We start from the raw sequence: 14752 nt of genomic DNA on the forward strand, positions 1-14752 counted from the left end.
GGTTGACTAATACATGTTAAATATGTTAAAGTATAAGTTAAATATAATATATGTATACATGTCCAAACAGTTATTTTGCTGTACAAAAAGAATCGGACTTTGAAATAGTGTACAATTAGCCTGTGAAGGAAATAAAAAATGCAGGTGGACACAAATAGAGGGATTGGAAAACATCTCCCAGAGTTCTTTCCCTGGGTTCTCCTCAGTTTTTCTACTGATACATACTTTAACAGAAAAATGTTACTTCTTTACACATGATTTAAAAGTTTTTTTAATGCTCAAAAGTTCTTTTTCTGCACTTTACAACTAAATTTCACATAGGAAAGGTGCAGTATCTTTTAGCCTAAACAAGTTGATTTAAAAATCATTACATATTACATAAACAATTACATAGAAGTTCATTTTCTGTCCCCCAAGCTTATTTTCTGCTACATTCAACAACTAAAAGGCTCAAAAACTAAAGAGGTATTTGATAGGATATTTGTTCAATATAATATTTTTTTGGGGGGAGATTATCTAAATACTTGAAGATAAGACATAGACCTTGATTTTTCCCAGGAGTGTAATAAATGAGATTAAAACTCATGTCTCCTAGTTTTCGTTTTCTCTCTTTTATCTCACTTTGCCTTCTCTATGACAACATCTCAAAATACTTTTCTTCAGGGGATCTTAAAGTCCTCATGTGATTTTATCCAGTCAAATTCATCCCTTCTTCCCTTAACATGTAAACACATTTTGTGAAGAAAGCTGCAGCTGGATACCAATGTATTCGAGAAACTGAAGTAGAATCCCTCTTCTGCCACTTAGTACATCTAAGATCATGGGAAATCATTAACTTCTTTGCAGCTTGTTTTTCTCATCTATAAAATAAAGGATTAGATGATTTCTAAGGTGTTTTCCAGCCCTAAATTTGTTTTGCTATCATAACTTCCTCCATAGACTGGAGGAGAAGGTAGAGTTTAGAGTTTTTACTGACAACTTGCTTTTGACTCCAGAATGGGGGAATGGCTGAAAATAGAATTTATGCAGCAGAAAAAAAAATTCTACATCTTGGCTCCAACATTACCTAGCTGGTCTATGAGAAGTCATATGACCTCTCAGGACCTCAGGATCCTCAACTATAAAGTCCCTTTCATTTCTAGATCTATCATTCCAAGTATTTTAAAACTAGTTTTGAAAATAAGATGCTTACCTCTGATGCCCTTGGCCTGTTGCAAGAGATTACATTTCTAAATCCTATTTTCTAGTTACCTGACAAGAAGGGAATTCCCTGTCAGGTCTAGAAGCACTCATACCACTACTTAGCCCCTCTTCTCCCTTTATTCTCCAGCACATTGTGCATATGCTAAACATAGAACCTTTTCACTCATGAATATTGTTGGATAGTTTCCAAGAGTCAAGATCCATTGTGAAGCTGTTTTTTACACAGATATCTGCTAAATGTGGACAAGTTGAATTATTCATATTTTTAATCATAAATAATGTATTAACTGTATATAAATATATATGTATCAGATTTAAATGCATCTGTGAACTCAAAAAGAATCCGTTATTGTTACATGTTTCCCAAAGATCACATAACCCTGGTGTCCTTGATTTATCTGTACTCTGGGATTCCCCCCCATGTTAAAAGAATCCTAGTATTTTTCTATCTCTATTAATCTGTTGCTTAATGGATGCTTGATTCTAGTGAGATAAAGTTATAACACTTAGGTGCCCATTCTGCTACCTTGTTTCCAACAGTAACTATTTAATTAAATACTTATCATGGAATGGCATGATTTTTCCCATATGTCTACAGTGGTATAAACAAAATGCAGTCTCATGGGTAAGCTGAGTGAATATAATAAAAATAACAATACTACCTAAATTAAACTACTTATTGAGCGCCATACCAATCAAACTACCAAGAAATTTTTTTACAAATTTAGATAAATAGTAACAAAGTCCATCTGGAAGGGCCAAAGGTCAAGAATTTCAAGGAAATTAATGAAAAAAAATACTAATGAAGGTGGCCTAGTTGTGCCAGTCCTGAAATTAAATTATAAGGCAGCAGTCATCAAAACCATTTGGTACTGGCTAAGAAATAGTCAATCAGTAGAATAGTGGAATAGAATAGAACAAAATAGCCAATAATTATAGCAATCTAGTGTTTTGGGATAATTTGATAAAAACTGCTGGGAAAATTGGAAACTAGTAAGGAAGAAATTAGGGCTTGACCCACACCTAACACCACATACCAAGGTAAGATCTAAATGGGTTCATGATTTAGACATAAAGAGTGATAATTTAAACAAATTAGAAAAACATAGGATAGTTTACCTCTCAGACCTGAGGAGAAAGAAGGAATTTGTGTCCAAAACAAAACAAAACAAAACTGGAACTCATAATTGAACACCAGATAGATAATTTTGATTATATTAAGTTAAAAAGTTTTTATACAAACTAAACTTATGTGGACAAAATCAGAAGGGAAGCAATAAATTGGGAAATAATTTTTACATTTAATTGTTCTGAAAAAGGCCTCATTTCTAAAATATATAGAGAATTGACTCAAATTTATGAGAATTCAAGTTATCCTCCAATTGATAAATGTCCAAAGGATATGAACAATTTTCAGATAAAGAAATTAAAACTATTTTTTAAAAATAGCCTTTTATTTACAGGTTATATGTATGGGTAACTTTACAGCATTGACAACTGCCAAATCTCTTGTTCCAATTTTTCCCCTCCTTCCCTTCACCCCCTCCTCCAGATGGCAGGACAACCAGTAGATGTTAAATATATTAAAATATAAATTAGATACACAATAAATATACATGACCAAACAGTTATTTTGCTATACAAAAAGAATCGGACTCTGAAATATTGTGTAATTAGCCTGTGAAGGAAATCCAAAATGCAGGTGGGCAAAATATAGGGATTGGGAATTCAATGTAATGGTTTTTAGTCATCTGCCAGAATTCTTTCTCTGGGCGTAGCTGGTTCAGTTCGTTACTGCTCCATTGGAACTGATTTGGTTGATCTCATTGCTGAGGGTGGCCAGGTCCATCAGAATTGGTTATCATATAATATTGTTGTTGAAGTGTATAATGATCTCCTGGTTCAGCTCATTTCACTCAGCATCAGTTCGTGTAAGTCTCTCCAGGCCTTTCTGAAATCATCCTGTTGGTCATTTCTTACAGAATAATAATATTCCATAATATTCATATACCACAATTTATTCAGCCATTCTCCAATTGATGGGCATCTACTCAGTTTCCAGTTTCTGGCTACTACAAAGAGACCTGCCACAAACATTAGTGCACATACAGATTCCTTTCCCTTCTTTATGATCTCTTTGGGATATAAGCCCAGTAGTAACACTGCTGGATCAAAGGGTATGCACAGTTTGATAACTTTTTGAGCATAGTTCCAAATTGCTCTCCAGAATGGTTGGATGTATTCACAATTCCACCAACGACGTATCAGTGTCCCTGTTTTCCCACATCCCTTCCAACATTTCACATTATCTTTCCCTGTCATTCTAGCCAGTCTGACAGGTGTGTAGTGGTATTTCAGAGTTGTCTTAATTTGCATTTCTCTGATTAATAATTACTTAGAGCATCTTTTCATATGGCTAGAAATAGTTTCAGAAATTAAAACTATTTCTAATCATATGAGGTGCTCCAAATCACTGTTGATCAGAGAAATGCAAATTAAGACAATTCTGAGATATCACCACATACCTCTCAGATTGGCTAAAATGATAGGAAAAGAAAAAGACAAATGTTGGAGTGGATGTGGGAAAACTGGGACACTGATACATTGCTGATGGAACTGTGAATGGATCCAGCCATTTGGATCTATCCAGCAATTTGGAACTATGTTCCAAAAGTTATCAAACTGTGCATCCCCTTTGACCCAGCAGTGTTCCTACTGGGCTTATATCCCAAAGAGAACTTAAAAGAGGGACCACATGTGCAAAAAACATCTGTGGCAGCCTTTTTTTATAGTGGCAAGAAACTGGAAACTGAGTGGATGCCCAAGAGAATGGCTGAATAAATTGTGGTATATGAATGTTATGGAATATTATTGTTCTGTAAGAAATGACCAACAGGATGATTTCAGAGAGGCCTGGAAAGACTTACATGAACTGATGATAAGTGAAATGAGCTGAACCAGGAGATCATTGTACACAGCAACATCAATATTATATGACAATAAATTCTGATGAATGTGATTCTTTCCAACAATGAGGTGACTGATGCTAGTTCCAATGATCTTGTGATGAAGAGAGTCATCTCCACCCAGAGAGAGAGCTATGGGAACTGAATGTGGACCACAACATAATATTCTCACTCTTTTTATTATTGTTTGCTTGCATTTTGTTTTCTTGCTCATTTAATTTTTTAATTTGATTTTTCTTGTACAGCAAGGGAATTGTATAAATATATATTGGATTTAACATATATTTTAACATGTTTAACATATATTGGATTGCTTGCAATCTAGGGGAGGGGGTGGGGAGAAGGAGGAGAAAATCTGAAACACAAGACTATGCAAGAGTCAATGTTGTCAAATTATCCATGTATATGTTTTGAAAATAAAAAGCTTTATAAAAAAACCCAAAAAACAACAACAAAAGAACAAAATACAGTCACTTATCACCAGTCCCAACTATGATGTCATTTCACTCACAAAGGAGAAGATGTGTTAAGAAGAGTATTGCCAATCAATTCATGTCATTTATTTTTCTTGCTCAGTCTTTCAGAGGCTCTACATGGATGGCATTATACAGTACTGATTGAGAGAGGTCACAAACACAGATTCTTGAGAAGTGCAAACTTACCACATCTCCTACCATGCAAATTTTACAGTAGCATAAAACGAGCCATTTTCTGGACAAAATGAGCAAATTTAAGGTACTAAAATGAACATTACATAATAAATTTAAGAAGGTGACTCTGGGAAGTGATAGTCTTGTAAATAATAACTCAAGAGCCTTCACAAGTGCCAAGAAGTTGTGAATTTGAGGAGGCAGGATTTGGAGTTGTTTGAATGGAAAGGGCTAAAGCAAAAAGTTGGGCAAACAAATTTCCACTTGTCCTTTGATCTAAGTCAGAAAATAGAAGATAGGTAAGGAAGTGAAAAAGTTGGAGTTACCTGTCTCTTTATGGATGCAGCAGTTGGATTATCTGAGTTTCCTCTTCTTAGGGAAGCACTGGGTGCATTGGATAGGCCTTTAGATCTAGAATCAGGAATCCTGAATTTAAATCTTGCCTTAGTCACTTAGTAGCTTCATAGCTGCACAAGTCACTTAACTCCTGTCTGTCTCAGATTCTTCAAATATTGTGAAGATCAAATGAGATAATATTTATAAAGAATTTTTCAGAGTGCCTTGGAACATAATTGTTGTTGTTTGCCCTTCGTTTTCTAAGAGGATCAGTGACATGAGGCAATGTCTTGACTTTTCATGTGAATTGGATTTAAGTGAGGCAAAATTACATGAAGTCATCAACCTTACTTTTCTTCCAGTCATTGAAGTCCAGACGCAAGACAAAAGTCAGGGTGCCTGATGATGATCTGGGATGTGGTGGATGACCTTGTTGTCTTCGATTTTTGACCAAACTCTAAGTGCTCCACAGAGCCTGCTTCAGCCACCTTTATGACCAATAAAAATATATTTAGAAAAATATGAACCAAAATTGTAGTGCTAAGTGTACTTATTAGAGAAACAGAGAGACCTCAGTGATCAGGGTGGGGACATTCATAGGCTGGAAGGGGTAGGAGTCAAGTATAGTTGTGTGCATTCCGGTCAGCAGTGACTCTACTCAAGGATTTGCTACCAAGAAGAAAAGGAGGCATTCCTTTCCTCAGTGTCTTTTTTTTCTTTTTAATAAATTTTATTGATATCTTTTTATCACTTTCTTTTTCTCTTTTGTTTTAATTTAATTTCAAATTTTAACTGAGTAAAAAATTTATTTTCTCTCCCACTTCCCCATGAAAAAGAAAAACAAAATATCTAAGAAATATAATGCATAATGAGGCAAAACAAATCTCTGAATTAAGTATGACCAAAAAACATGTTTCAATCTGTCTTTTGAGTCTACTATGATCTCCCTCTCAAGAGGTGGTTAGCATGTTTCATCATTAGTCTTTTGGAATTGTTATCATTTGAATTTCCCACTCAATTTTCTGCCCAATCTTTCCCAAAGAGCTTTCTCATAAAAAAAGGAGGGGGCTAGCAAAATTCACCAGCAAACTGGTTAGTCTGATGTTATGTGCAATGTTGTGAACTCATGGTATCTATTTCTGCAAAGAAATAGTAGAGAGAAATGTCCTGTCATATAACCTCTTTCCTCTGGCATTATTTAAAGGTATATGGGTCAGGAGGTACTCAAATGAGATCCCTATTCCTACCATCAGCCCTCTGGGTTTGGGGAGAAGATCAGCCAGTGCCTATCTTCCTATCAAAACTTTTCACAATGACATGAAAAGAAGTGACCAGGAATCTTCCAAAAAATTCATTGGCCCAGCAATAAATCTATTAGAAAAGGAAGGCTAGAACCTTGGAAAACCTGGTTCTTTCAGGCAGAACAAACTCCATTGTATTGAAGAAGGACAAATGTATGGTGGAGATCACTAACTTTGGAATTAAAGGGCTTGGATTCAAATACTACTGACAATTATTTCCTTGGGCACTCACTTAAAATTCTTTGGGTCTCAGTTTCTTTACCTTTAAAATGAGGTCTTTTCCTGCTCAAAATCAAGGAGTCCTGATAGCTCTCTGGAAATATCTTCAGGGATGAGAGAATTTCTTTGTTTTGTTCACTGAGCAAAAGATAATTAGCTTTAAGATCTTAACCCAGTGTACTTGGGATTGGAAATCAGCATCTGAGCTGGGTTGGGCTTCAGGATGTTGGGCAGTCACCTCAAATACCACGCCTCGGCATTGCCTGCTGACAGCAGGGATTGAGAGAAAACAATAACATTTTTGCAACATGATTGCAATAAGAGTGCTGATATGTTGATGCAAATGCTCATTTCTGACAAGTCAGAGAAAATGAAATGGCTCATAAGGGAGTGGGGGAGGCACCCAGGGAACAATAACTGTTACACTGGCAAAAAGCTTTGAAGATAGATTCTGCTGCTGTGATTCCACTGGCTGGAAACCAATTAACCCTTCTAGCATCTTCAGATGCCCTGTAGCAGAAGGGTGGTGGGAAATGCCTTCTGGTACCATAATGCCCTTGGCCTGTTCCACTCCTCTTTCACCAGGTTAAGCAGTAGGACTGAAAAGGTTCCAAGAAAACAACGGACTTCCTGTGCACTTTTCTTTTCTTTTTAGGAACAAACAAGATCATGGTGGCCAATAGAGAGTTTGGAGGGTGGAGGAGATGCAGAAATCTGGTAGAGGAAAGAGCCTGAGTCTGGAACTCCTAGGGACAGAAAGATAATGTAACCTTTGACAAACTACTGGAGCTTAGGAGTTGTCAGCTCAGACAGAACTGCCTACATCCATTTAATTAGATTTTAATTTCTCTTTACACATTTGGTTTTCAAAGGTCCTAAGAAGTAATTATTTCCAGTATCAATTGACTAGGAAGCACAATCTTTGAGTTAGAATAAGCAGCTTAAGGAAGTTTGCCTTGTCCCTGTTCAAACATTCAGCCTGCAGTAAGCATCTTGGCAGTAATGCAGCCCAGCTGAGATAGTAAGAAAGGAGGGGAAGGAGAGCACTGGGGAAGGCTGCGTCCCAGGCTGTGCTCAGCTCTCAGTGTTGACAAAATAAGAAGAAAATGAGAACAGAAATGCTGCTTTTCCCCCTGGAAATGAAATGGAGGGAAGGGGAGATTGGGGCTCCTTCATGTGTAAATATCAAGGGATGAAGGGATGGAGTAAAGAATGTACCCAAAGGTTTCATTTTGCAATGGCTGCTCAGCTGGGTCTACTGTGGGTGATGATGCATCCCTTCATGATAGCCTTGCTTGCTGGGTGAGGGGACCCCCTGCATTATTCCTTACTAGTCAGACTCTATAACCCATCACATGTCTCTGATTGAATTTTGGTTCTTACCCTTGTGTAGAACTGATTTGTAAGGGAGGGGTGAATTGACATTTGGATGTTAGGGAAATGGGTTATAGGTGGGGCTGTAAATAAAATAAATCATTCCAGCTGAATATATAGTGTCCCTCAGTGGCCAGGAAGGTCCTCAAGCACCTGACAAAGGGTCAGGGAGACAGACTTTTACCCTCAGGGATTGTGCTTTTAAAATGTTTTTAGTGCTTTTAAAGTGTTTTAGTTTTCCTGTTCAACAATCTAGCAATCCTGTTGGGGCCTCCACCTTTCCTAACCTGCTGTTATCTGAGTTTTTTCTCCTATCTTGCTTGCCAAGAGTTGGATGATAGCCAGCATCATTCCTAACATTAGAGAGAGAATATGTTTCAGAATCTCATTGCTAATGACCCCTCCAGGGAAATGCTTAATAAGTAGGCCACGGCCTCTGTATCAGATTTAAGTCAAAAATAAGTAAGAAGGGGTATAAGACATCCCTGGTTTCTGGTCTGTTTCTTTAGGAAGGAAAGATGTCTTTATTAAGCACCTACTATTTTCCAAACACTGTGTTAAATACTTTACTTTATCTTATTTTATCCTCACAACCATCCTGCAAGATGAGAAGTGTTAGTATTTCTGTTTCAAAGTTGAGGAAACTGAGGCAAATAGAGTTGTATGGTTAGGGTCAAAAAGCTAGTAAGTGCCTCAGGCCAGATTTAAATTTAGATTTTCCTGACTCCAGGTTCAGAACTCTATCCACTGTGCCTCCTGACTGTAGAGGTAAGTCTGGAGTTAACATTCTGTTAGGATCCCTTTTGCAGATTCATGAATAACTGAATATATTTTTAACAAATATTGAGTGCTTACTGTGTGCACAAAACTGAGTCTGGCATTGCAGGAAATGTTTTGTGAATCATGTGAATTTTAAAATGCCATATAAATGCCATTGTTTATTATTCATTAACCTCTGCTCAGAGGTTCTTAACCTTTTTTTGTGTCATGAAGTCTTTTGGCAAGTTTGGTGAAGGCTGTGGACCCCTTCTCAGAATAATATTTTAAAATGCATAAAGTAGACGAATAGAAGTACAAAAGAAATCAATTATACTAAAATACAGTTTCACTCTTGTCTCTGTCTCTCTGTCTTTGTCTCTGTCTCTCTCCACATATACATACATACATATATATGTATATACACACATATACTTACAGACACACATATGCAGCTAGGTGCCTGGAATCAGGAAGATTTATCTTTGTGAGTTCAAATTCGTCCTCAGATACTTCCTAGCTGTGTGACCCTGAGCAAATCAATTAACCCTGTTTGCCTCAATTACTTTTTTCTGAAAATGAATTAGAGAAAGAAATGGTAAACTACTCCAGTGTCTTTACCAAGATAATCCCCAAATGTCTTTAACAAAGAGCTGGATAATTGAAACAATTAGAAACTATATATAAGTGTGTGTGTATGTGTGTATATGTGTTGTGTGTGTATATATATATATATATATGTGTGTGTGTGTGTGTGTGTGTGTATATATATATATATATATATATATATATATATATATATTTATTTATGTATATGTTTAGTTTGTAGGCCCAAGGTTAAGAACTCCTCTTACTAGTATTTACTTTAATAATTTAAACATTTAAAATAGAAATGAAACAGAATAGTACAGAATAAAAAATTATTATTATTTTGAGGATTCCTTAGCTTTATCAGACTTCCAAATGCATCCATGATCCAAAAAAGGTTAAGAACCCTTAGAATAAAGGATGAATTCAAAAGGCAAAAAGTAGGAAATAGGAAATCTAAGAATAAGAGATACCATGAGCAAGTGCATAGGGACATGTGTGAGCACATACAGGAGACAGTGAATAGAAGTTATTCATTTTGACTAAAAAAAAGGAATATGAGAAATAGAATGAGAAGAAGGCTTTAGTGTATTCAGTAGTTAGCCATCAGAATATTTTGGAATGAGGGGAAACATGAAACATAAAGAAGATAAGCTGTGAGAAGATAGGATTAGAAGGAAAGAATAATGGAGAGACCCCTCCCCCCAAAAAAACCAATTTAAGAGATTACTTCAATAGTCTATGGACAAGGTATGGAGACAGGTAGAATTGACAGAATTTGGTAACTTCTTGGAAACAAGAGGCTTAGAAGAATGATTTTAACCAAAGGCATAAGGATGGATGGTGACTTCCCTGAAATAATGAAGTAAAAAGAAGTAATAGCTTTTTGTGGAAAATACTATGCTTGATTTTGGACATGAAGCGTTAAGAGCTAGTGTAGTATTTCAGAGGCTTTCTTTGCTTCCACATTCTGGTTTCAGCTGGATACCTCTGTTGTGGGTTCTATCATTACTCACTAATCTTAAAGCCTAGAAGATGTTTTTTTTTTCTGTCACAGATCTTGCAGAAAAGTCAGAAGCTCCAAAAAACAAAACAAAACCCCAGTCATTTTAGGGAAGGAAGAGATCTCAAGTAGCTTTTCATCCTATTTATCTCCCTTCCCTTATCTCTCAAGGTCTTACTGTTTCTCAACACCTTAGCTGAAATAGACATCCTCTAGGAGAGAAAAATATATCACAGACCATGCTCTTGGGGATCCAGAGCCCTTTGACCTAGCTTGCACTTTCAAGATTTTATCTATATTTCTTGGTCAACAAGGATTCATTCTCAATTCTATCTGACTTAGAGTCAGAAGATCTATATAACTCTACTTAGTTTCTAGTTATTAAATTGCATTCCGTTAGCATTTATTTAGCTATTGCTTTATCAATAAACTGCCAAGATCTCTTAGTGCCTAGGAACCCCAGTATCTCAATTATAATTTTTTTTTTGCTCTCTCATGTAAATGAACATGAAAGGCAGGAAAGCATGGGAATAAAAATAAACCCAGTGACCGTGACCATTATTTTACCCTCACCAAAATAAATAAATAACTAGTCTACATAAATAAATTTTCATATATGTATATCTGGCTGAAACTTTCCAGGCTCCAATTTTGCTCTACATATTAAATAAAAGAAATGTTTAGTGTAACTTAAAGCCAGAAGGGAACTTAGAAATCATCTAGTATATTTCTTCCATTTTATGCCTGAAGATATTGAGGTCCAGAAAAGTGAAGAAACTTAATCCAAAATCATACAAGTTTTCTGATTTCAAATCCAATGCTCTTTAAATTAGAGAAGAAAATAATGTCCATTATAAAGCAGCATGGCTTCATCCTTTTAGATAATGTTACTAGACTGGTAGGATAGAAGAGTGATGTAATTTACCTGGATTTTAGCAAAGTATTTGACAAAGTGTCTAATGTTACTCTAATGGACAAAATGAAAAGATGTAAATTAGACAAAAATACTATTAGATGAGTTTGAATATTGTTGAATTACCAGAACTACTACAAAACGGTATCATAGATACAGTGCTGAATATAGAGTAAAGAAGACCTGAGTTTGATTTTCATCTCTGACATTTGACTAATTTTGTGACAATGGGTAAGTCATTAGACCTCTTCCTCTATATCCTTCCTCTTGGTGATCTTATTGGCTTCCATGGATTCAATGAATATCTCATTATTGATGACTCTCAGATCTACATATTCAGTTATAATTTATCTTCTAATATCAAGCCCCATATTAACAAATTCCTAATAGATATTTCCATCTGAAAGATATCTTAAACTCATTATATCTAAAACATAATTTATTTTCATCCAAATCCAAGCCTCTTTTAAACTTCTCTCTGTGTCTCTTTCTCTGTCTCTGTATGTCTTCGTCTGTCTCTGTCTCTCTCTTCCCTCTGTCTTTCTGTTTATTTGTTACCAATTCTCTGTCTGTCTCTTTGTCCCTCTCTGTCTCTGTCTGTCTGTCATTGTTTCTAATTGTCTCTCTCATGGTCTCTATCTTTGGTTCTCGCTCTTTCTCTGTCTCTCTCATCTTTCTAATCAATTAGATTCACAATCTTTGAGTCACCATCACCTTTTAACCCCAGTCCCTATATCCAGTTAGTCATAAAGTCTTTTCAATTCTACCTTCATAATAACATTCCTATTCATTCCCTTCCTTCCCTTCATTGACATGACCACCACTCTCAGTCAGTTTTTCCCTGGACTGTCACAAAAGCCCCCTAATTAGTTTCCATACATCAGAATTCTCTCCTCTCTCCCAATGGCTGCCAAGGTGAAATCCCTAAATCATAAGAAGGTCTGACTATGTCACTCTCCTAAACAAAAAGTTCAGTGGTTCCATATTGCAAATAGGATAAAATGAAAACTTCCCTGTTTGATACTTAAAACCCTTTATAGCAGGGTTTTTAAATTTTTTCCATTAGTGACCCTTTTCACCCAAGACATTTTTATGTGACCCCAGGTATACAAAATAGGCATACAAATCAAACATTTATTGATAATAAATCATAATTTCACAATCCCCATATTCAGTTTTGAGATCCTATATGGGGTTGCAATCTACAGATTAAGAAGATGGGTTTTGCGGAATAGTTCCAGTCTACTCTTCTGGGCTTAGTACACATTCCTTTGCTTTACAAATTCTATGTTTCATCCAAACAGATGTTTTTGTAGTTTCTTAAATCTGATATTTTATCTTCTGTCTCTATTCCTTTGTACATGTAATTTCCCATGCTTGCAATTTACTCCCTTCTCCATTCTGTTTCATAGTCTTCAGGGCTCTGTTCAATTTATTATTTCTTATATGAGATCTTTTCATATGTCCCCATTTGCTGATGCTCTCTCCCCTCTATTATATATATATATATATTTATATTTATCAATATGTGTACATTTTGTGTCCCATAACAGAATGTAAACTCCATGAAGTAAAGGATTTTTATTTTTGTCTTTATATCCCTACACTGAATTCAGTGCAGGTATATTGTATGTGAGTAATAGATGCTTATTGAATGAATGAATGACTTGGGACCTCTCTAAATCTCACTTCTTTGTTTATTTTTCATATTTAAAATGGGACAATAATTCTTAAAATTATCTCTCAGTGTTGGGAGGCTCAGATTAGGAGATATAGTATGCAAAATGCTCTCTAAACTTTAAAGTGCCATTTAAATATCAAGCAATGTTACTAAGCAAGTACTTTAGCATAGGAGGTAATTCCCTGAACTCTCCAGTATCTCTTGACGTGATCATGATTCACAGTCTGATTTGCTTTACTATAAATATTTCATTTCATTGAGTTGTTCCTGTCACCAAACAGAATGAGAGAATCAGGCTTGATGTGGATCCATGCAACTGAGGTTCCCTTATTTACCCCTTCCTCTCTATCCCAATTCAAACTTCTAGAATCTATTGCCTGGATTTGTGCAATAGTCTCCTAACTGATCTCCTTCTGCCAAATCTCTTTGCACTTAAATCATCCTCTACCATATATCTGCCAAAATAATAAAACACAGGTATAATTGTGTCCTCCCCCATTCATTAAACCCCAGGAGTTCCACATTAGTTCTGGGATCAAATACAAATTCTTCCTTTGAGCATTTAAAGTCCCTCAGAACCTGGATAAAAATTTTTTTAAAGACTTATTATACACACTATTTCACACACTGTTCTGTTTGGTCAAATTGACCTTTGATAAAGTTAAAATGGAAAAAGTCTGAGATAGACGCTCTTATTGCCCCCATTTTACAGATGAAGAAAAGGAGGCTTTGAGAGAATCAAATGATTTGCCTAGCATCACATACCTAGTTAGAATTCAAACCTAGCTTCCTTGACTTTGTGCTCCATTCTATCTCCTATCACCATTCCTTTGTGTCTTTTTTTCCTTTCATCCTATGATATACTCTTTCCTCTGTGGTACCCCTTAATTTTCTTCAAAGCTTAGTTCAATACCATCTCCTTCTGTCCTTCTTGATCCCTTAATTACTAGTGTCTCCCACCACATTTTGCAAAATTGCCAAATTTTGTGTATATTTTGCTTGCATTTATATACATAAATAACAAATATAAATAAAATGCAAACTTTTTGAAGGCAGGGGCTTTTTCATTTTGTCTTTGTGTCATCAGCTCCTTTGTGTCATCCCAGCTGAAACATAGTAAGTGCTTAATAATTGCTTACTGGTACTGATTTCAGAAGCACATACACTAAAATTAGAATAATACAGAGATTCACATGGGCCCTGAGCAAGAATGATATGAAAATTTGTAGTGTTCCTTACTTTTAGACCGAAAATGAAACAAAATTGAATTGAAAAAATAACTGTTAATTGACTGTTAGGTCTTTCTACATGGAAAGATGTGGCTAGGTATCTCTTTACTAGCACTAGCATTAGGCAATCCTTGACTGGGGGATAAGGGGTTGAAACAAAAAGTTAGTTCAATAACCAGGAGAGTGATTTTTCACCTTTTACCTCTCTAGGATCTGGGAGAAGCAGCAGGAGAATCTTTTCTATTGTCTGATCTTTAGGGATTTATTCAGCCTACTTTTTAGAAGCCATCCTATCCCAAAGATGTTGGTATTCTTTTGGAGTTATATAATGAATCACCCAAATGAGTCTGGTGCTGTCTTGCGAGACACTGTTTATCTGGGTAGCTTATTCAGTAAAAGAAAGGGAAGGCCATATGTTGAAACGATTCCCCTAATCAGTTCCTTGGGAGTCAGAGGGAGAGACTGAACTCAGCCTAAAGAAAAATTAAACCACCACCTGGAAGATCACTCCATTACTCTTCCTTTCTGCCCCA

At 35.9% G+C, this 14752-nt stretch overlaps 1 non-coding gene across 1 annotated transcript; it reads left to right on the forward strand.

Annotated features, from left to right (window-relative positions):
• The first annotated feature begins 14131 nt into the window (after positions 1-14131).
• Positions 14132-14233, forward strand: LOC111720617. Its single transcript, XR_002770228.1, has one exon. It is a non-coding gene; the product is annotated as a U6 spliceosomal RNA (small nuclear RNA).
• The last annotated feature ends 519 nt before the right edge of the window (positions 14234-14752 follow it).

The sequence above is a fragment of the Sarcophilus harrisii genome, chromosome 2 (genome assembly GCF_902635505.1).
Source record: "Sarcophilus harrisii chromosome 2, mSarHar1.11, whole genome shotgun sequence".
Classification (NCBI taxonomy): Eukaryota; Metazoa; Chordata; class Mammalia; order Dasyuromorphia; family Dasyuridae; genus Sarcophilus; species Sarcophilus harrisii.